Source organism: Macaca nemestrina, chromosome 10, assembly GCF_043159975.1.
Source record: "Macaca nemestrina isolate mMacNem1 chromosome 10, mMacNem.hap1, whole genome shotgun sequence".
In the NCBI taxonomy this organism is placed as follows: domain Eukaryota; kingdom Metazoa; phylum Chordata; class Mammalia; order Primates; family Cercopithecidae; genus Macaca; species Macaca nemestrina.
The window spans coordinates 75,987,201-76,010,982 of NC_092134.1; the positions used below are offsets into that span (position 1 = coordinate 75,987,201).

Consider the following 23,782-nt stretch of genomic DNA (forward strand, 5'->3'; position numbering starts at 1 on the left):
ATTCATCTCTTGATAAACAGCATCAAGCAATTGGCAATGTGGCAATAGCAAGCAATTGCCACAAGTAACTATAAATTAACCTAATAATGCTGCACTGGACACTATAACCTAGATCCTATAGCTTAACAATGTACAGCCAATCACTAATCAATGTTATTTCTGTAAACCAACAAGAATACCCGACAACTTTGTATCAGCCCACTCCCTGTCCCCTTCTTTTTAGCCCTTAAAACATGCTTGTAGGTGGGGCGTGGTGGCTCACATCTGTAATTCCAGCACTTTGGGAGGCCGAGGTGGGCGGCTCACTTGCGGTCAGGAGTTTGAGACCAGCCTGACCATGGTGAAACCCCATCTGTACTAAAAGTACCAAAAAATAAAAGTAAAAAATAAAAAAACATAAAAAAAATTAGCCGGGCGTGGTGGCACATGCCTGTAGTCCCAGCTACCTGAGAGGCTGAGGCAGGAGAATCACTTGAACCCGGGAAGTAGAGGTTGCAGTGAGCCGAGATCACGCAACTGCACTCCAGCCTGGGTGACAGAGCAAGACTCTGTCTCAAAAATAAATAAATAAATAAATAAATCTGGTACTTTGGTTTAATTATTGTGCCTCAGGTTTCCTCATCTATAAAACAGGTATAATAATAGTACCTACTGTATTGAGAATTTGATAGTAACAGTAGATCTAGAATGCTACACATTGTATATTGTACTTACATACACATAATACAAATATTAACTATTATTTCCTCCTGGTCATCACTGCCTGATCTGGAACTCCTGAGCTCAAACGATCCTCCTGCCTTGGCCTCCCAAAGTGCTAGGTGTGAGCCACTGCACCTGGCCAAGACAAAAAGTTTAAATCGTGGTGAAAAGTGGCAGGTTAGATTAGTTCAGCTCAGTTTTTAGTTGTATTTTTCTTCCCCCGTTGCTGTTCTCCAGGGGGTTGAGAGAATTTGGGGGCAGGAGGCAGTAATGACCAGGCGAGAGGGCTGGGAGAGGTGGCTCACACCTGTAATCCCAGCGCTTTGGGAGGCCGAGGTGGGTGGATCACCTGAGGCCAGGAGTTCAAGAACAGCCTGGCCAACATGACAAAACCCTGTCTCTACTAAAAATACAAAAATTAGCCAGGCATGGTGGTGAGCGCCTGTAGTCCCAGCTACTCGGGAGGCTGAGGCAGGAGAATCACTTGAACCTGGGAGGTGGAGGTTGCAGTGAGCTGACATTGCACTACTGCACTCTATCTGCCTGGGTGACAAAGTGAGACCCCATCTCAAAAACAAAAACAAAAACAAAACAAAACAAACAAAAAAAACAGGCCAACCAACCTGGAACCTGCTCATCCTTGAAGGAAAGATGAACTTCATGCCTCTATGACTTTGCTGGAATCTCCAGTCTTACCTCTCTAGTGAACTATTTATAGTCTCAAGATTAGCTGGAATTTCACCTGTAGTTTCTCTGTAACTTACTCAACCTCTTTTACCTCTAAGAATGAATTGCTGTTCCTTGTATTTCCATAGCACATTGAAACCTTTCTATTATAGCACTTAAATTGTACTATAATTATTTGACTTTTTTTTTTACCTACCGCAGTTCCTGTCGCAAGGTACATATCTAATGGTCGAATTCTACAAAAGACTACATTGCTTCTTTTTTTTTTTTTTTTTTTTTTTTGAGACGGAGTCTCGCTCTGTCGCATAGGCTGGAGTGCAGTGGCGCGATCTCAGCTCACTGCAAGCTCTGCCTCCCGGGTTTACGCCATTCTCCTGCCTCAGCCTCCCGAGTAGCTGGGACTACAGGTGCCCGCCACCTCACCCAGCTAGTTTTTTTTTTTTTGTATTTTTTAGTAGAGACGGGGTTTCACCTGGGTTAGCCAGGATGGTCTCGATCTCCTGACCTTGTGATCCGCCCGTCTCGGCCTCCCAAAGTGCTGGGATTACAGGCTTGAGCCACCGTGCCCGGCTTACATTGCTTCTTTGAGGGAGTTTGGTTAGTAAATTATCCACACGCACATAATCAATAACTAAATTGATTCTGCCTAGAATGGACAAAACGGGGAAGGTTGAAAATTTAAGATTTTTTTTTTTTTGAGACGGAGTCTTGCTCTGTCGTCCAGGCTGGAGTGCAGTGGCGCGATCTCAGCTCACTGCAAGCTCCGCCTCCCGGGTTCCCACCATTCTCCTGCCTCAGCGTCCCGAGTAACTGGGACTACAGGCGCCCGCCACCACGCCCGGCTAATTTTTTTGTATTTTTAGTAGAGACGGGGTTTCACCGTTTCAGCCAGGATGGTCTCGATCTCCTGACCTCGTGATCCGCCCGCCTCGGTCTCCCAAAGTGCTGGGATTACAGGCCTGAGCCATCGCGCCCGGCCTTAAGATGATTTTTGAGAACTGTATCTTAGAGAAGGGAAGATGGTAAGAATGTGATCTTAATAGGACAGACTGCGTTCCTCCTAGGTCAGGTTTTTTCATCTGTAAAATGGACATTTACCTGAATTATAGTTATCCATGTGTACAACAAATACCGAGTGCACGTTCTTTGGTACAGGAGTTACTGCCCTAAGTGAAAGGCTGTTTTGAAAGTGCTCTGTAAATTGAAATTACTTTAGGATGATCACTATTAATATTATATTGAAATCCAGGGTATTCTATCTAACAGACTTGATGGGTTTAAGGAGGACCGAGGCTCCCAGTGGCTCCGGATTGGTGTCCTGACACAGGTAACGCGGAGGGAAGAGAGGGCTAGCGAGCGAGTGCGAGTGCGCGCGCGCCCGCGGGAGTGCGTGCGGCAGGCGGTAGGCCCCGCAAGGCTGCTGAGGCGCACGCGGGCAGGCAGGAAGCGGGGACAGACTGAACGCAGGACGCGGTGACGACAACGCCGGACGTAGTGACGTAGCGCGTAGGCCGCAGCGGGGGGCGGACTCTGGGCTTTTCTTCCCCTTCTGATTTCCCCTCCCCCTTTTTCTCCCTTTCCGGGTTTGGTTCCCCCCTTTTCTTCCCCTCTCCCCCTTCCTTCCCAAGCCCCTTTCCCCTCCCCCGCCCCAGTCCCCCCTGTTTCCCAGCCCTCGGCCCCGGGGAAGCCCCGGCCGAGAAGAGCCCGCCCCCAGAAGCGCGCCGCCGCCGGCCGTCGGGGCCGAGCCGCAGCCGAGCGGCCGTGGGCCCGGGCGGCGGGCGGAGACGTGGGCGCCCTCCCCGCTACGGCCCGTGCGAGGTGAGGCCACCTCCCGGCCGAGGGGGCTGGCGGCCCGGACGGCCTGTGGGGAGGGGGCGTGGCGGCCGCGCGGACGGGCGCTAGGAGGCCCCGCGGCCTGGGTTTCCCGCGCCGGGCAGCCGGTCCCAGGGGCGATGGGTCAGGGTCGGATGGCCCGGGGAAGGAGTGTTCCAAGTGTACGCAGCTGGAGAGAAGCCGGAGGGCGGAGGGCGGAGGGCGGCGGTGCGGGGGCAGAGGGATGGCGCCACCTGTGGCCTTTGCGGGGGCATCTAAAAACTGTTGTGCCCTTGTAGTGCTTCGGGGTGGCTAGCTCCGTGTGTTTCTTGGGTGGCGGTTTTCCTTCGAGCTTGGAGCATGGAAAAATAGGACGGAGAGGTGTAGAAGTGTTTAAAATCATACTGGTGTCCAGGTTTATCACAGGGACGGGGATTTGAGTTGGCACATACAGGGATATGTTTCTATAGCTTAAAACTTGGGCCTACACTAAGCTCATAACTTACCTGAGCCCCTGAAAACGCTTTGATTCGTTTTCCTGTAGAGCTAACGTCTTTAAACATTTGTGGCCATTAGTCTCGGAACTACCAGGAATTCTTTCTTAGAGTGAATTTTTATTGGATAATGAGGAGAAATGACTGAATAACAATCCCAGAATTGCGTTAAAACGGAAGAAAGAAAAGTGGAGAAGTTTAAATTCACATCCCAGTTAGGTGAATATCCTTGTACATGGGTTGTTCAAATGGATAACTAAGACTGAGAAGCCTGAGTCCTGTCTGATGTGCATAAGCCACGTGGAGACTCAAGGAAGGAGGAAAGTGACAGGCTTCATTTCAGGAATATCACAAATTCCTAGCATTTTCTTGTATTTTTAGATAGATTTGCAGTTGAATTATTTGTGGCTTTTCTTCCTAATGCTTTTTTTTTTTTTTTCGTTTTCTTCCACCAATATTCCCCCACCCCACCCCCAACCCCTTTTTGATGCTGGGGTAGCAAGACAAAAAGTTGTATTTTTTTTGAGACAGGGTCTCAGTCTGTCACCCAGGATGGAATGTAGTGGTTCCTTCTTGGCTCAGTGCAACCTCTGCCTCCTGGCCTCAAGCGATCCTCCTACCTCAGTCTCCCAAGTAGCTGGGAGTACAGGCGTGAGCCACTACTCCTGGCTGATTTTTGTGGAGACGGGGTTTCACCTTGCTTCCCAGGCTGGTCTGGAACTCCTGAGCTCAAGTGATCCACCTGCCACACGCCTCCTAAAGTGGTAGGCGTGAGCCACCGCGCCGGGAAAGACAAAGTTTAAATAGTGGTAAAAAGTGGCCTGTTAGATTAATTCAGTTCAGTTTTTAGTTGTATTTTTCTTATCCTGTTGCTGTTCTCCAGAGAGTTGAGAGAAAAGATAACTTTTTTCTTGAAGGCCTGATGAACTCTTAACAAGTTAAATTTCAGAGTGGCAGTTCTAGTTGTCTTTGTGTCCATTATATGATTAGTAGAGCTTCACAATTTTTTTTTCTGTAGAGATGGGATCTTGCTATGTTGCCCAGGCTGGTCTTGAACTCCTGGCCTCAAGTGATCCTCTGGCCTCAGCCTCCCAAAAGCACTGGAATTACATGCGTGAGCCATTGCTCTTGGCAGAGCTTTACAATGTAAAGTTTTTAAAAAATTTGACAAATAGCATGCCTGAGTGGCTGGGTTGGGTGGCTCACGCCTGTAATCCCAGCACTTTGGGAGACCAAGGCAGGTGGATCACCTGAGGTCAAGAGTTTGAGACCAGCCTGGTCAACATGCTGGAACCCTGTCTCTACTAAAAATACAAAAAGTAGCGAGGGGTGGTGGAATCTGTAATCTCAGCTTCTTGGCAGACTGAGGCGGGAGAAGCACTTGAACCCGGGAGGCGGAGGTTGCAGTGAGCCAGGATTGTGGATTGTGCCACTCTACTCCAGCCTGAGTGACAGAGTGAGACTCTGTCTCAAAAAAAAAAAAAAAAGAAAAGAAGCATGCCTAATATTTTTTAATAGAAAATTAAGAGAGGAGATGGCTTCCTTTCTCTTTCAAAATAAAAACTAATGTTACTTTTGTTTTTTTTTTGGTTCTGTTCTCCCTCTGTTGCCCAGGCTGGAGTGCAGTAGTGCAATCTCGGCTCACTGCAAGCTCCGCCTCTCAGGTTAATGCCATTCTGCCTCAGCGTCCTTAGTAGCTGGGACTACAGGCGCCCCCCACCACACCCGGTTAATGTTTTGTATTTTTAGTAGAGATGGGGTTTCACTGTGTTAGCCAGGATAGTCTCTATCACTTGACCTCATGACCCGCCCACCTTGGCCTCCCAAAGTGCTGGGATTACAGGCGTGAGCCACCGCGCCCAGCCAAACCAATCTTAACTTTAAAGCTCTAGATCTGTGGCACTCTTCCCCCTAACATGCACACTGGCCTCTGGCTGTTCCTTGAGCACGCTAGGCATATATCTGCCTCAGGGTCTATGCTCTTGTTCCCTCTTCCTGAATTACCTTTCTCTAAGCTGCGTAAGAGCATAGCCTGTCTGTCCCCTCACCTCCTTCAGGTCTTTACTCAAATTTCACTTTTTTTTTTTTTTGAGATGGAAGTCTCACTCTGTCGCTCAGGCTGGAGTGCAGTGGCATGATCTCGGCTCACTGCAACTTCTACCTCCTGGGTTCAAGCGACTCTCCTGCCTCAGCCCCCCGAGTAGCTGGGATTACAGGTACCCACCATCATGCATGGCTAATTGTTTTGTATTTTTAGTAGATATAGGGTTTCACTATATGTTGGCCAGGCTGGTCTTGAACTTCTGACCTCAAGTGATCCACCCACCTCTGCCTCCCAAAGTGTAGGGATTACAAGTGTGAGCCACTGCGCCCTGCCAAAATGTCACTCTTTTCTTTCTTTTTTTTTTTTTTTTTGAGACGGACTCTCACTCCTGTCGCATAGGCTGGAGTGCAGTGGCGCGATCTCAGCTCACTGCAACCTCTGCCTCCTGGGTTTACACCATTCTCCTGCCTCACCCTTCCGAGTAGCTGGGATTACAGGCGCCCACCACCACGCCCGGCTAATTTTTTTTGTATTTTTAGTAGAGATGGGGTTTCACCGTGTTAGCCAGGATGGTCTGGATCTCCTGACCTCGTGATCTGCCTGCCTCGGCCTCCCAAAGTGCTGGGATTACAGGCGTGAGCCACCACGCCCAGCTTACCAAATGTATTTTTTTTGTGTTTGAGATGGAGTCTCGCTCTGTCGCCCAGGCTGGAGTGCAGTGGCGCGATCTCCACTCACTGCAAGCTCCACCTCCCAGGTTCATGCCATTCTCCTGCCTCAGCCTCCCGTGTAGCTGGGACTACAGGCTCCCGCCACCGTGCCCGGCTAATTTTTTTGTATTTTTAGTAGAGACGGGGTTTCACCGTGTTAGCCAGGATGGTCTCGATCTCCTGACCTCGTAATCTGCCTGTCTTGGCCTCCCAAAGTGCTGAGATTACAGGCGTGAGCCACCGTGCCTGGCCCAAATGTCACTTTTTTTTTTTTTTTTTTTTTTTGAGACGGAGTCTTGCTCTGTCGCCCAGGCTGGAGTGCAGTGGCCGGATCTCAGCTCACTGCAAGCTCCGCCTCCCGGGTTCACGCCCTTCTCCGGCCTCAGCCTCCCGAGTAGCTGGGACTACAGGCGCCCACCACCTCGCCCGGCTAGTTTTTTGTATTTCTTAATAGAGACGGGGTTTCACCGTGTTAGCCAGGATGGTCTCGATCTCCTGACCTCGTGATCCGCCCGTCTCGGCCTCCCATAGTGCTGGGATTACAGGCTTGAGCCACCGCGCCCGGCCTAAATGTCACTGTTAACAGTGATACTCCCTTGGCTATCTGGATGGCAAAGCCCCTCCTGCATATGCATTTACATAACTCCCTATCCACCTTTTCTGCTTTATTTTCCGCCTCAATCCTTATCAACCTGTAACATATATTTTAATCTCCCCCAGTAGAAAGTAAGCTTCAGGGTCAGGCGCAGTGACTCACGCCTGTAATCCCAGCACTTTGGGAGGCCAAGGCTGGGGCATCACCTGAGGTTAGAAGTTTGAGACCAGCCTGGCCAACATGGTGAAACCCTGTCTCTGCTAAAAATACAAAAATTAGCTGGGTGTGGTGGCACATGCCTGTAGTCCCATCTACTCGGGAGGCTGAGGCAGGAGAACGTTTGAACCCGGGAGGCGGAGGTTGCAGTGAGCCGAGATTGTGCCGCTGCACTCCAGCCTGGGTAACAGACCGAGACTCTTGTCTCAAAAAAAAAAAAAAAAAAAAAAAAAAGTAAGCTTCAGGAGAGCAGGCATATTTGTTTTATTTATTTATTTAATTTTAATTTTAATTTTTTTATTTTTGAGACACAGTTTTGATCTGTTGCCGAGGCTGGAGTGCAGTGGCATGATCTCAGCTCATTGCAACCTCCACCTTCCGGGTTCAAGTGATTGTCCTGCCTCAGCCTCCTGAGTAGCTAGGATTCTGTAATCCACGTGCCACCACGCCTGACTAATTTTTGTATTTTTAGTAGAGATGGGGTTTCACCATGTTGGTCAGGCTGGTCTCCTGACTTTGTGATCCTCCTGCCTCGGCCTCCCAGAGTGCTGGGATTACAGGCATGAGCCACCATTAGATATTTAATAGATAGTCAGGCTGGGTGTGGTGGCTCACACCTATAATCCCAGCACTTTGGGAGGCTGAGGTGGGAGGATCTCTTGGGCCCAGTTTGAGACCAGCCTGGGGCAACTTAGTGAGAGCCTGTCTCTAAAGAAATATAAGAAAAATTAGCTGGGCCTGGTGGCGCACACCTGTAGTCCCAGCTATTTGGGAGGCTGAGGTGGGAGGATCACCTAAACCTGGGAGTCAGGGCTACAGTAAGCCACAATCCCACCACACTGCACTCCAGCCTGGGCAATAGAGTGAGACCCTGTCTTTTACTACGCTTGATCTTAGCCAAAAGGCAGAGAAGTGATGACCCTGTCTTTTAAAAAAAAAAAAAAAAAAAAAAGCCGGGCGTGGTCACTTATGCCTGTAATCCCAGCACTTTGGGAGGCTGAGTCGGGCGAATCACCTGAGGTCAGGAGTTGGAGACCAGCTTGACCAACATGGAGAAACCCCGTCTACTAAAAATACAAAATGAGCTGGGTGTGGTGGCGCATGCCTATAATCCCAGCTATTTGGGAGGCTGAGACAGGAGAAATGCTTGAACCAGGGAGTCGGAGTTTGCAGTGAGCAGAGATCCCACCATTGCACCCCAGCCTGGGTAACAAGAGCAAAACTCAGAGGAAAAAAAAAAAACGACAGAACCTGTTAGACATGGAGATGTGTGCATGCGTGATTGACAAAGCTACAGAGCAAGAGAGAGGATAATAGTGGTAATGAGAAGGATGACTTCTAGTTTTCTGGGTTCCATGCTAGGGTGGATAGTGCCTTCCATTTATAATTTAGGGAATACAGGAAGATGCATGTTTGGGAATAAAAAATGAGATGTTTGGTTTTGGAATGGTTGAATTTGAAGTACCTGTGGAACCATATGGAAACGCCTGCTAGGTAGTTGGATATACCAGTCCAGAGGTAGAGAAGTTGGGACTAGAGAGAGATTTGGGAGTCAGTAGTATAGTAGTATATATGTTGTAGTTGAAGTGATGGGTTTGGGTCAGCTAAGAGGCATGTTGAGACTGAAGAGCTGCAGGCTGAGGAGAGGACTTGAAGAACACTGGTGGTTAAAGGTGTGACTGGTGGAAGTGGCGCCCCAGAAGAAATCTGAGGAGGCCTAAAGGTAGATGGAAAACTAGTAAAGACTGGGTGCAGTGGCTCATGCCTGTAATCCCAGTACTATGGGCCTAGGCAAGAGGATTACTTGAGGCCAGGAATTTGAGACCATCCTGGGCAACATAATGAGACCTCATCTCTATTTTAAAAAAAAAAAAAAAAAAAAAAAAAGGAAAATTAGTGAAGTGTGTGTAATGAGAACTAGGAGGAGTTTCAAGGAGGAGGAAGGCAGTAGTATCAGAGGTGGTAGAAAGACCAAGTATGGTAAGGACAGAAAATAACTCATTGGATGTGGCAGTCAGGTCATTGGTGTCTTCAGTGAGATCAGGGTCACTAGAATGATGAGGACATTTTGAGGAATAAATGGGAGGAGAGAAAAAACAAACTTTGTCTTTCAAGATGACTGCAAAGAGATGGAGAGAGAGGACAGTAATTAGAAGGAATGTGCAAGAAAGTGGCGTATTTATATATACAGGAGAATGAGCAAGACAATACAGAGTTGTGATAACAGAATGAAGTTCTTGAGCCTGTAGAGAAGATGCAATCTAAAGCAGGGGTAGAATTATTATCCCCTTCATTAAGAGAAGGAAAAGGTCAGGAAAGGGGTGGGGAGAAATGTTTGATATCTAAACAAAGGCATTTGAGAGTTTCTGGCTTATGACGTTTATATTACTTGTGATGTAGGAGACTTACTTTTATGTCAGGGAGCTGATGTCTTAGAGTAAGGCAAGTTGGTTGAATAGGGGCCTTGAGAAGAGAGGCAAATTTGAATAGCTATTGAGAGAATGGGAGGGATAGCTGCTGAGGGTACTTGTATGGCTAGGCAGACAAAGATATCATGGGGTAGTGTAAGGGTGGGAGAGCATTTCAAGCAGGTATAATAGCCTGGGCAAAACCTAGAGGTATTAAAGAATATGGTATGAGGCTGGGCACGGTGGCTTACACCTGTAATCTTAGTGCTCTGGGAGGTCAAGGCGGAGAATTGCATCATGTCAGGAGTTTTAAAGTAATCTGGGCAACATTGTGAGACCCCCACCTCTACCAGAAGTTAAAGCATTTAGCTGGATGTGGTGGCATGCACCTTTTGTCCCAGCTACTTGAGAGACAGGTAGGAGGATCACTTGAGCCCAGGAGTTTGAGGTTGCACTGAGCTGTGATTGTACCACTGTATCCCAGGCTGGTCAACAGTGAGACTCTGTCTCTAAAAAAAGAAAAAGATGGCCAGATACGGTGGCTCATGCCTGTAGTAATCCCAGTACTTTGGGAGACCGAGGTGGGCGGATCCATGAGGTCAGGAGTTCAAGACCAGCCTGGCCAACATGATAAAACCCTGTCTCAACTAAAAATACAGAAAATTAGGCCGGGCGCGGTGGCTCAAGCCTGTAATCCCAGCACTTTGGGAGGCCGAGACGGGTGGATCACGAGGTCAGGAGATCGAGACCATCCTGGCTAACACGGTGAAACCCCGTCTCTACTAAAAAATACAAAAAACTAGCCGGGCGAGATGGCGGGCGCCTGTAGTCCCAGCTACTCGGGAGGCTGAGGCAGGAGAATGGCGTAAACCCCGGAGGCAGAGCTTGCAGTGAGCTGAGATCCGGCCACTGCACTCCAGCCCGGGCGACACAGCGAGACTCCGTCTCAAAAAAAAAAAAAAAAAAGAAAATTAGCCAGGCATGGTGGTGCTTGCCTGTAATCCTAGCTGCTCGGGAGGCTGAGGCACAAGAATTGCTTGAACCCTGGAGGTGGGGGTTGTAGTGAGCCCACACCGCATCACTGTACTCCAGCTTGGGCGACAGAGCAAGACTCCATCTCAAAAAAAAAAAAAAAAAAAAAGGAAAGGAGAATATGGATGGTATATATGGGGCAGTATTTTGAATGGCTGAAGAGAAGGATATATTTAGGGCCTGATTTTATGGTGGGCTTTACAAGCTATATTAAAGAATTTGGAATATTTTGAGGCAAAGGTGAGCCTCTGAAGATTTTTAATCAGAGAAATGAAATGATTATTTTGTATTTTGCAAAGGAAACTGGCAGCAATTTGAAAGAGTACTTAGAGTAGAGGGAGTGACACTGGTTAGGAGGCTGTTGTAGTCTATATAACTGAGACCAGGTGTAGTGGCTCATGCCTGTTATCCCAGCACTTTGGGAGGTTGAGGCGGGTGGATCACCTGAGGTCAGAATTTGAGACCAGCACGGCCAATATGGTGAAACCCCATCTCTACCAAAAATACACACAAAAGAATTAGCTGGGCGTGGTAGTGGGTGCCTGTAATCCCAGCTACTGGGGAGGCTGAGGCAGGAGAATCACTTGAACCCGGGAGGCAGAGGTTGCAGTGAGCTGAGATCGCACCACTGTAGTCCAGCCGGGACAACAGAGACTCTGTTTACAAAAAAAAAAAAAAAAAAAAAAAATCGAAATCAGGGTAGCCTAGAGTGTGCTGGGTAAAAAACAGTCTATATCTCAGTAGCTTGAAACAGTTTCCTTTCCACTATCACTACACGTCCATCAAAGATAGGCTAAAGACTTTTAGTTGTTCAAGGACGAAGACCAACAGGGCAGCCAGCAGGGCAGCCAGCGCAACCACCGTTGGCAACATTGTTAGTTGCTCTGCTGAAGGCAAAAGAAAGCTCTGGAGGCCTTGCCCCATTAACTAAATGCTCTGCGCAGAAGTAATGAGAATGGAGGAGAGGAAACAGAGCTGAGAAGAGCAGATGAATGCGAGATGGTTCCAGAATTTGGAGATTGTTTAAATGTGGGAAGAGGGGAGGAATCGTGGATGGATGACGCTCAGGTTTGTGTCTTGGGCGAACTGGGTGGTGTTGCTTACTGAGATAAGAAAAGGGTAGGTTTGGGATTAGAGGAAATGTTGGTAGAGAGTTCACTTTTGGAAATGTCTAGCAGCTAGTTGTCTAAGTGGATCTGGAGTGCTAGAGAGAGGCAGGGGTATTTAGATTTGGAAGTACTCTTCACAAGAAGGTTTAATCCGTGTTAGGAAAGAGGGCTACCCAGGGCAAACTTAAGAAAGTGATAGGAGAGCTGACATGGAACCCCAGGAAATACCAGAATTTTAGGGACACTCCTGGCTTGATGGCATTGGATTTTAATGTTAAGACTGACATTTTTGGGACCAAGGTAGCCTATGCCCATTCCTGACAGGTAACCCAGTAATTTTTTGAGGAAGGAGCAAACATAAGCTGATAAACTACATTTTCCATCACGTGCTATATTCTTTAGAGAATGTTGGTTCTCACTTATTTGTGCCAATGGAGGACGGACTTTTATTGGTCCTTGGATGGAATGCATTATAATTATTTGATTGTAGGTATATTTGGCAAAAATTTTGACAAAATTACCTGTAAGCTGCCAAGACACACAAAACAAGAACACATAATGTGATAATATCATGGGACTATAGTAACAAATTATACATATTAGATCATTTAATGCTCAGAATAATAATCCTCATGGAATAGTATTGTATTATCCCCATTTCACAGTGAGGCTTAGGGAAGTTAGGTTAGATTATATGACCATCATCATGTGGCCAGGATATAAACCCAGTTTGATGTGGAAGTCTATGTGGTTTTTTTTTTTTTTTTTTTTTTTGAGATGGAATTTCGCCCTGTAGCCCAGGCTGGAGTGCAGTGGTGGGATCTCCACTCACTGCAACATCTGGCTCCTGGGCTCAATCGGTTCTCCTGCCTCAGCCTCCCAAGTAGCTGGGATTATAGGCCTAATTTTGTATTTTTAGTAGAGATGGGGTTTTACCATGTTGGTCAGGCTGGTCTCAAACTCCTGACCTAAGGTAATCCACCCACCTTGTCCTCCCAAAGTGCTGGGATTACCTAGGCTTTTTTTTTTTTTTTTTTGAGACGGAGTCTCAATGTGTCGCCCAGGCTGGAGTGCCGTGGCACAATCTCGGCTCACTGCAACCTCTGCCTCCTGGGTTCAAGCAATTCTCCTGCCTCAGCCTCCCGAGTAGCTGAGACTACAGGTGCCCACCACCACGCCTGGCTAATTTTTGTATTTTTAGTAGAGATGGGGTTTTACCATGTTGGCTAGGCTTGTCTCGATTTCCTGACCTCATGATCTGCCTTCCTTGGCCTCCCAAAGTGCTGGGATTACAAACGTGAGTCACCACGCCCGGCTGGCTTTTTTTTTTGGAGACGGTGTCTCACTGTGTTGCCCAGGCTGGAGTGCAGTGGCGCAATCTCGGCTCACTGCAGCCTCTGCCTCTCAGATTCAAGTGATTTTCCTGCCTCACCCTCTCAAGTAGCTGGGACTACAGGCATGCGCCACCATTGCCGGCTAATTTTTTGTATTTTTAGTAGAGACAGTGTTTCGCCATGTTGCCCAGGCTGGTCTTGAACTCCTGGGGCTCAGTCAGCCAGCCCTCCTCATTCTCCCAGAGTGTTAGGATTATAGGTGTGAGCCATAGTGCCTGGCCTGAAGTCTGTGCTTTTAACCCTTATCTCAAATTACCTTTTAGGACACGACAAGTTTGTGTTGGGCAGTCAAGTATTTTGGTTAATGATGCTTCTTGTTCTTTTTGGCTCCAACATTTTATGTGGAAGAATTTCAAACCTATAGGAAAGGTGGAGAAATGATACAGTGGACACGGGTAGGACATTACCTGTGTTTACCAATTGATAATATTTTGCCACGTTTGTATGTTTGCTCTCTCCCTTCCTCTCTCTTCCTCTCCCTCTCACTTTTTCTCTCTCCTCTCTCGTACCTCCCTGCACGCATAGCACACACACAGTTTTTTGTGTTACTGTATATTAGGAATTTTTATTCACGTATTAGGAAATAAATTACAGACATCAGGACACCTCACTCCATAATTTCTTAAGCATATATTGCCTGAGAACAATGGTGTTTTCCATAATACCATTATTAAGTTCACTATCACATTCAGAAATTTTACAGTGGTATAATAATGTTATAAACAGTCCATATTTCTTCAGTTATCTCAACATGGTTTACACCTTACCCCCACAATCCTGGATTCCTTCAAGGAATATGTGTTGTATTTAATTGTTGTATGTTTGTAGTCTCTTTTAACCTGGAGCAGTTCTCTTCTGTTTTTTTTTTTTTTTTTTTTCATGTCATTAATATTTTTGAAGCGTCCAGGCCAGTTGTTTTGAAGAATATTGTACAGTTTGAATTTGTCATGATTAGATTCAAGTCAAATATACTTGGCAAGAATACTACCCAGGTGATGTTGTGTGCACATAATGTCACTTTGTCTCATTATTGATGATAACTTTGATCACTTGGTTAAATTGATATCTGCTAGATTTCTTCATTGTAAAGGAATCTTTCCGCTTTTTTTTTTTTTTCTTTTTCACTCCTGGCCTTGTGATGTTGGATCCTTTTCTTTTGTAATTAAGAAACATCTGTGGGATGATACTTTTAAGATTTTGGGTCTCTTTTCCTCCACAACCTTTTACCCAGTGACATTAGCATCCATTGATGATCCTTGTCTGAATCTGTTGTTACATTAGTGGTTTCTTTTTTCCTTTTTTAATAGAATGCTTCATGAATGTGCATGTTATCCTTGGTCAGGGACCATGCTAAATCTTCTCTGTATCAGTCCAATTTTAGTATATGTGCCGTGGAAGCGAGCACCACTGGTGCTTTGAATATGTTGATTTTCACATTCTCTCATTCCCTCTGCATTTATGGCTGGTATTGTTCTAAAGAGAAGAGCTTTTCTCCTCCCCTATGTTTTTGAGGATAAGTATAGATTTGACAGTTTTAAAAAATTCAACAAGTTACAGTCCATTGCTGTTGGTATTAAAAGTACCAGTAATACTTATTATTAGAAATACAAAATTGTCCTAACTTTGATTCAGAGGGGCTTGAGGGAGCACCTTCAAGCTGGCTGCTTTGTCCTTTTGACATATCTCTATCATGTTTTGAGCACTTCCTTACACTCTGGCACAACAAGGGGTTCTGTGCTCACTTTGTATTTTACTTGCCCCAGACCTGGAATCAATTGTTTCTGTAAGGAATCCTGATTCCTTTAATGGGGATTGGTTCCTATAAAGAGAAATTGCTTCTCATTCTTTTCTTTTGTATTTTTTTTTTTTTTTTTTGATGGAGTTTCACTCTTGTCACCAAGGCTGGAGTGCAGTGTTATGATGTCGGCTCACTGCAACCTCCGCCTACTGGGTACGAGTGATTCTCCTGCCTCAGACTCCCAAGTAGCTGGGATTACAGGTGCTTGCCACCATCCCCAGCTAATTTTTGTATTTTTAATAGAGACAGAGTTTTGCCATGTTGGCCAGGCTGGTCTCGAGCTCCTGGCCTCAGCTGATCTGCCTGCCTCGGCCACCCAGAGTGCTGGGATTACAGGTATAAGACACCGCACACAGCCTGCTTCTCATTCTTGATTCTCTGTTCTTTGTTTTTTTTTGTTTTGTTTTTTGTTTTGTTTTGTTTTGTTTTTGAGATGGAGTCTTTCTCTTTGCCCAGACTGGAGTGCAGTGATGTGATCTCGGCTCACTGCAACTTCGCCTCCTGGGTTCAAGCGATTCTCGTGCCTCAGCCTCCCCAGTAGCTAGGATGACGGGTGTGCATCACCACGCTCGGCTAGACTAATTATTGTATTTTTCGTAGAGATGGGGTTTCACCCTGTTGGCCAGGCTGGTCTCGAACTTCTGACCTCAGGTGATCAGCTTGCCTTGGCCTCCCAGAGTGCTGGGATTACAGGCGTGAGCCACTGCGCCTGGCCTATTCTTTGTTATTTTTATGAGATTAGTTATTTGTAGTAAAAAAAAGGTAGAGTGGGCCAGGCGCGGTGTCTCACGCCTGTGATCCCAGTACTCTGGGAGGCTGAGATGCATGAATCATTTGAGGTCAGGAGTTCAAGACCAGCCTGACCAACGTGGTGAAACCCCCGTCTCTATTAAAAGTACAAAAAAATTTGATTGGGTATGGTGTTGCGTGCCTGTACGTGCCTGTAATCTCAGCTACTCGGGAGGCTGAGGCAGGACAATCACTTGAACTCGGGAGGCGGAAGTGGCCTATTCTTTGTTATTTTTATGAGATTAGTTATTTGTAGTAAAAAAAAAAAGGTAGAGTGGGCCAGGTGCAGTGTCTCACGCATGTGATCCCAGCACTCTGGGAGGCCGAGATGCATGGATCATTTGAGGTCAGGAGTTCAAGACCAGCCTGACCAACATGGTGAAACCCTGTCTCTACTAAAAATACACAAAAACTTGATTGAGTATGGTGTTGCGTGCCTGTATGTGCCTGTAATCTCAGCTATTCGGGAGACTGAGGCAGGACAATCACTTGAACTTGGGAGGCGGAAGTTGCAGTGAGCTGAGACTATGCCACTGCACTCCTGCCTAGGTGACAGAGTGAGACTGCATCTCAAAAAAAAAAAAGAAGTGGATTACAGATCTAAGACTCTCTGTGGCTTCCCAAATGTGCTTGAGCAATAAATTATCTAACCTGAGTTTTTTTTTTTTCTTGAGATGGAGTCTTGCTCTGTCACCCAGGCTGGAGTGCAGTGGTGCGATCTCGGCTCACTGCTACCTCCACCTTCTGAGTTCAAGTGATTCTCCTGCTTCAGCTTCCTGAGTAGCTGGGATTATAGGTGCTCACCACCACGCCTGGCTAATTTTTGTATTTTTAGTAGAGAAGGGGTTTTACCATGTTGGTCAGACTGGTCTTGATCTCTTGACCTCAAGCGATCTGCCCACCTCGGCCTCCCAAAGTGCTGGGATCACAGGCATGAGCCACCTTGCCCAGCCTGGTTTTTTTTTTTTTTTTTTTTAAATAGAAGGTTGCAGTATATTGGCCCAGCTGGTCTTGAACTCATGGGCTCAAGCGATCCTCCCACCTCAGCATCCCAAAGTGTTGGGAGTGCAGGCATGAGCTACCTTGCCTAGCCTTAACCTGAATTATTTCACATAATGAAGTGATTTATAAGTAGTTATGGTGACTTGCCATGGGAGATGGGATATTGCACAGAAGATTGGCATTGTACTGCTTTTTTTCCCCTAATTTGGTGGTGACATAAGTTTTCTTTTTCTTTTTTTTTCTGAGATGGAGTCTTGCTCTGTCATCCAGGCTGGAGTGCAATGGCATGATCTTGGCTCACTGCAACCTCCGCCTTCCGGGTTCAAGCAATTCTCCTGCGTCAGCCTCCTGAGTAGCTGGACTATAGGCACCTGCCACCACGCCTGGCTAATTTTTTGTGTGTGTTTTTAGTAGAGAGGAGGTTTCACCACGTTGGCCAGGCTGGTCTTAAACTCCTGACCTTGTGATCTGCCCGCTTCAGCCTCCCAAAGTGCTGGGATTATAGGTGTGAGCCACTGCGCCTGACCAAAAATACATTTTCGTATCCCTGTTATGCTCAGGTAATCCAGGCTGTAGTCACTTAAGAGTTGTTTCCCTCTTTGTATCTTCTGCTGTCTGAATTAAAATATTCTTAGGTAGGGAATCTTCTCAACCCAGGCCTTTAATACTTTGTGGGTTTTGTGTGTTTGTTTTAATTTTTTCCTTGAGACAGAATCTCACTCTGTTGCCCAGGCTGGAGTGCACTAGTGTGATCTTGGCTCGCTGCAGCCTCTGCCTCTCAGGTTTAAGTGATTCTCCCACCTTAGCCTCCCAAGTAGCTGGGATTACAGGTGCATGCCACCATGCTTGGCTAATTTTTTTGTATTTTTAGTAGGGACAGGGTTTCGCCATGTTGGTCAGGCTAGTCTTGAACTCCTGATCTCAAGTGATTTGCCCCCCCTTGGCCTCCCAAAGTGCTGGGATTACAGGCATGAGCCACCGCGCCCGGCCAATGCTTTGTGTTTTGAACTTGCATCTTGCATTCATCTGCATATATATTTTACATATTGATCTGTGAATACAATCTAGAACTCATATGAAGTTAGGATATGTATTTGTCTGTTCTTACACTGTTATAAAGAAATGCCCGAGACTGGGTAATTTATAAAGAAAAGAGGTTTAATTGACTCACAGTTTTGAATGGCTGGACAGGCTTCAGGAAACTTAAGATTATGGTGGAAGAAAAAACAGGCATGTCTTACATGGCAGCCGATGAGAGAGCATGTGAAGGAAACAAAAGGAGAAGAGCCCCTTATAAAACCATCAGCTCTTGTGAGAACTCACTATCACAAGAACAGCATGGGGGAAACCACTCCTATGATCCAGTCACCTCCCTCTAGGTCTCTCCTTCAACACCTGGGTATTACAATTCACGATGATATTTGGGTGGGGATCCAAAGCCTAACCATATCAGGGTGTTCAATGTATTGAACATTTCTGTTGGAGCATAGTTTTATGGTTCTTGATGAGGTCTCATGTTTTAGAAAGTCTGAAATAGGATTAGCCTTGGAATTGGGATCTGGTATACCAAAATCACTTCTGATTGAACAGCTTGAGAATGTACTGCTCTGGGACTCTACATGTCAGTCTTATCCACAAAAATATTTTGCGCTGTAGGTGAAGCCCATTAAATATATCTGCATATTCCTTTGATATGGAAACATATAAATAAGCTGCAGAGAAGGTGATGATGTGTTAGCAACGTGTTCTTTTGAAATAGTTACAATTCTGCCTATTAGGCTGAGGCTCATGCCTGTAATCCCAACAGTTTGGGAGGCTGAGGCAGGCAGGTGGATCACTTGAGGTCAGGAGTTTGAGACCAGCCTGGCAAACATGGTCTCTACTGAAAATACAAAAATTAGCTAAGTGTGATGGTGGACACTTATAATCCCAGCTACTTAGGAGGCTGAGGCAGGAGTATTGCTTGAACCCTGGAGGCTGAGGTTGCAGTGAGCCAAGATCGCACCACTGCACTCCATCTGGCCTGGGTAACAGAGTGAGATGCTGTCTCAAAAAAACAAACAAAAATTCTGCATATTATTGCATATACTAAGAACCTTAGTATTGAGGAAGTATAAAATGTTGTTTTGGTGGAGGAGGGTGGTCATTTTCAGACATTTTAGCTGGTATTTTAATTAACTTACTAACTTATCAGTTAATTGTGTGGCTTATATATTCTTTTGTTTTATGTGAATGACTGCTCTAAAATTACTTAAGAAATGAGCTGCCTGGTAACATAAATTGCAGATATTAAGATTGTATGCTTTCCCATTATTTCTGTTACTTGGCCAAATTTAGAACCATGTAGAGGTCTCCTGTAGAATTGAAATCCACTGTTTTTTTCCCTAGTGTCTCTCCAAATTATACTTGATAAATAGAGTTTCTTTTTATTTATTTAGAGACAGGGTCTTGCTCTATCATTCAGGCTGTAATACAGTGGTGCCATCATGGCTCACCACAGCTTCAACCTCCTTGGCTCAAGTGATCCTTCTGCCTCATCCTCCCATATACCTGAGACTACAGGCACACACACCATGCCTGGCTAATTTTTAAATTTCTGTGCAGAGACAGGGTCTTGCCATGTTGCCCAGGCTGGTCTCAAACTCCTGGCCTCAGGTGATTCTTCTGCCTCAGCCTCTCAAAGTGTTGGAATTATAGGTGTGAACCATTGTGCCTGGCCACTAAATATAATTCTTAACACTTCACCTGGATGGATGAGGCAATACATTTGAACTTGAGATCAGGTGAGCCTTACACTTGGGTGCTTGTGGGAGAATTTTATGATGCTGGAATTGCTTTTGCATGTATGTGAATTCAGATTAGAGTTTATGTAGGATACTTTGAGGAGAACCTTAGTAATTCCATGTATATTTAGCTGTCCATGAAATGTAAAGTTTCTTTTTTTTTTTTTTTTTAAAGGTTATACTGCTTCCCTGGTAATGTGAAGATCTCTTGATGTATTAATAGTTGGTAGAGCCTCAACACAAGAAATGGCAGATAAAAGGAATGGTTATGTTGAGTAATTCATTTAAATAAAAAATAAGTTAAAATAGAGTAAGATTACACATACAGAGTGAATATGATATGTTTACCACCTGATTTGGTATTTGGAAAAGTAGGATCTTGTTGCTACTATAGCAAGAAATTTTAGGGACAGTAGAAAAAAATGCAAAACATTTATTAACCAACAAAATTAATTCATAAAAATGGAAATGTGTGGTTATTCTGACCCTAGATTTATACAAATGGTAAATGTAAAAGAAAATTGAAAAACAAATCTACATATTCTCTCATTGATATAAGCCCATGTGCTTTTTTTCTTTTCTTTCCTTCCTTCTGGGGCTTCCTACATCAGTTTTAGAAGTGAGGGACATATTTTCTTTGGAAAAATGAGCTGTCTTCAAAGAACTTAGTGAGACAAAAAAAGTTATGAAGGGGGTTATGGGGTAAATTTTTGTTTTCCTTTAGCTTATTTTTTTCCATAAAGAATATTTAGTTTTATAATTGGAGGAATGAACCCAATTATCTTTTTTTTTTTTTTTTTTTGAGACGGAGTCTCGCTCTGTCACCCAGGCTGGAGTCCAGTGGCCGGATCTCAGCTCACTGCAAGCTCCTCCTCTCGGGTTCACGCCATTCTCCTGCCTCAGCCTCCCGAGTAGCTGGGACTACAGGCACCCGCCACTTCGCCCGGCTAGTTTTTTGTATTTTTTAGTAGAGACGGGGTTTCACCGTATTAGCCAGGATGGTCTCGATCTCCTGACCTCATGATCCACCCGTCTCGGCCTCCCAAAGTGCTGGGATTACAGGCTTGAGCCACCGCGCCCGGCCGAACCCAATTATCTTAACACTTTTTACAAAAGGGATAAAGGGGCTATATGTCATCTCTGAAGCTTGTATATACTTCAGTAGATCAGGTGGTCTTAATTGGTCCTCAGTTAGGTAGTGATTTCTTTTTTTCCTGGGTTTTGTGACTTTTCCTTTGGGTAGGCTCTCTGTGTATTGCAGCCAATTTTTTTTTCTTTTTCTTTTTTGCCCCACCTCTCAGCTGTAGTTTTTATTAAATAACTTCACTCTACTTTATCAGTTAGTTAACAGAACTTCTATTTAAATCTAGTAGTATATAATTCTCTTTCTGTGACAGAGTATAAATATGCTCATTTGAACTCTGGGAGAGGGAAAGCTGGTGCGTATTAGCTTGCCTTAAGTGGCTAGAGGCAGTGTTTTGGTGTGATCTGTGTAAAATTTGAAGAACATAATATTGTATGTTTTACTAGAGTAAAAACTTAATTTTAGTGCAGAGTGGCTCTTGGGATGACAAGGAAGAATACGGTATTTTTCCATAGGTCCCAAGGTTTTTTGAGACAACTTGAGTGTCAGATAAGGTACTTGGGATCATTAGGAGGCTTAATAATCATTTTAGGGTTTGTGTGTATTAAAGAACCTTACTGACTGGCTAGCTGTGGAGATAAAAAATGAACAATTAATGATCAGGATATAATGGATTAGATCCTGTGATGTAAACAGAATGCAGTATAATTTAATTAAGTCAATTGCTCAGTACAAATAGATACAAAAGAAGAGAGAAATCAATATAGAAAGGCTTCATGGAAGAAGTAGAAATTGAACTAGGCTTTAAAGATTAGTATACAAGATTTATTTCAGTCATCATATTTTTTTTTTCAAGCTAAACTCATCCTTTTAATCAGTAATCCACTCCTGAGGTAACTAACTCCCTCGATAATAGCATTAATCCCCCCATGAGGGTGGAACTCTCATCAGTCATCATATTTCAAATATATGTATTTTTCTTTTTTGAGATTTGGTCTTTTATGAAACATTTTACTACAGAAAATTTCATATGTATTCAAAAGCATCAAGAGTGGTATAATGAATGTCCATATGCAATTATCTGCTCACAGTTGATTTTGTTTCATCTATATTCCTACTACCTCCCTTATTTTATTTTTTTGTTTTTAAATAGAGACAAGGTTTTACCGTGTTGCCCAGGCTGGTCTCGAACTCCTGAGCTTAAGCAATCCGCCTGTCTTGGCCTCTCAAAGTGCTGGGATTACAGACACGAGCCACCATGCCTGGCCCCTTATTGATTATTTTGAAACAAATCCTTGATATGTTATTTCGTCTATAAATATATCAGCATGTATCTAAAAAAGTAAGGACTTGGCCGAGTACAGTGGCTCATGCCTATAATCCTGGCACTTTGGGAGTCTGAAGTGGGAGGACCACTTGAGGTCAGGAGTTGAAGATCAGACTGAGCAATATAGTGAGACCCCATCTCTACAAAAACTTTAAAAATTAGGCCAGGCATGGTGGCTCACATCTGTAATGCCAGCATTTTGGGAAGCTGAGGTGGGAGGATCATTTGAGGTTAGGAGTTCGAGACCAGCCTGACCAACAACATGGTGAAACCCCGTTTCTACCTAAAATAATAATAACTAGCTGGGCGTGGTGGCGAATGCCTGTAATTTAAACTACTCGGGAGGTTGAGGCAGGAGAATGGCTTGAACCTGGGAGGCAGAGGTTGCAGTTAGCCGAGTTTGCACGACTGCACTCCAGTCTGGGCAACAAGAGTGAGACAGAAAAACAAAAAATTAGCTGGATGTGGTGGCACACACCTGTAGCCTCCAGCTATGTGGGAGGCTGAACTGAGAGGACTGTTCGAGCCCAGGAGTTGAAGGCTGCAGTGAGGTATGATTTTAAAACTGCACTCTAGCCTGGGTAACAGAGCGAGACCCTTTTCTCTAAAAAAGAAACAAAAAAATACACAAAAATAAGGACTTTAAAAAACCAATTGCCCATCTAAAATAACAATTCCTTAATATTAAATATCTGGTGTTTCATTGATCGTATCATGATTTTTTAGTAGCTTATATGTTTAAAATAGGATCCAAATAAAGTCTGTTGTAGTTGGTCAGTGCATATTTAATATCTTTTAATTTTTCTTTTTTTTTTCTAGAGACAGAGTCTTACTTTCTTGCCTAGGCTGGAGTGCAGTGGCGAGATCTTGGCTCACTGCAACCTCCACCTCCCGGGTTCAAGTGATTCTCCTGCCTCAGCTTCCCGATTAGCTGGGATTACAGGTGCCCGCCACCACGCCTGGCCAATTTTTGTGTTTTTGTTAGAGATGGGGTTTCACCATGTTGGCCAGGCTGGTCTCGGACTTCTGATCTCAAGCGATCCACCTGCCTTGGCCTCCCAAAGTGCTGGGATTACAGGCCACTGTGCCCACCCTCACATCTCTTTTTCTTTTTTTTTTTTTTTTTTGAGACAGAGTCTCGCTCTGTCGCCCAGGCTGGAGTGCAGTGGCCGCATCTCAGCTCACTGCAAGCTCCGCCTCCCGGGTCTACGCCATTCTCCTGCCTCAGCCTCCTGAGTAGCTGGGACTACAGGCGCCCGCCACCTCACCCGGCTAGTTTTTTGTATTTTTTTAGTAGAGACGGGGTTTCACCGTATTAGCCAGGCTGGTCTCGATCTCCTGACCTCGTGATCCGCCCGTCTCGGCCTCCCAAAGTGCTGGAATTACAGGCTTGAGCCACCGCACCCGGCCTTTCACATCTCTTTTTCTAAAATATTTTCCCTCAGTTATTTTCCTTCGTAGTTTATGTATTAAAGAAACTGGGTCATCTGTCTAGTAGCGTTTCCCACAGTTGGCTGGATTAATTGACTGACATTATTGTGGTGTCATTTAACATGTTCTCTGTCTCCCGTATTTTCTTCAGATTGGTAGTTATATCTACATGATCAGGTTCAGATTCAATATTTTTGGTTAGCGTACTTTATGCAGTGTTGTATACTTCCATCAAGGGCATGTGATGTCTATTAATCTCCTTTTTATGATGTCAGCAGCCATTGATAATCATTGCCTAGATCCCTTACTTCATTGAACTTCATTAGAGATTATAAATGGTGATACTCAAATTCTATCATTTAAAA

The 23,782-nt window shown here is 45.0% G+C and overlaps 1 protein-coding gene and 1 non-coding gene across 12 annotated transcripts in view; one reads left to right on the forward strand and one right to left on the reverse strand.

The window, feature by feature from the left end:
* Positions 1-2,882: 2,882 nt before the first annotated feature.
* LOC105474113 (R3H domain containing 2) overlaps positions 2,883-23,782 on the forward strand; it is a 183,781-nt gene continuing 162,881 nt past the window's right edge. For 5 of the 11 annotated variants that reach the window (XM_071071565.1, XM_071071568.1, XM_071071570.1 and 2 more), the window contains exon 1: positions 3,051-3,207. The gene's annotated coding sequence lies outside the window, so the exon portion shown is untranslated. Of the gene's footprint in view, positions 3,208-11,381; positions 11,769-23,782 lie in introns of those variants that run through there. The other 6 variants (XM_071071571.1, XM_071071572.1, XM_071071566.1 and 3 more) reach the window with 4 other exon arrangements.
* On the reverse strand, positions 14,501-14,608 carry LOC112425293 (U6 spliceosomal RNA). Its single transcript, XR_003016363.1, has one exon. It is a non-coding gene; the product is annotated as a U6 spliceosomal RNA (small nuclear RNA).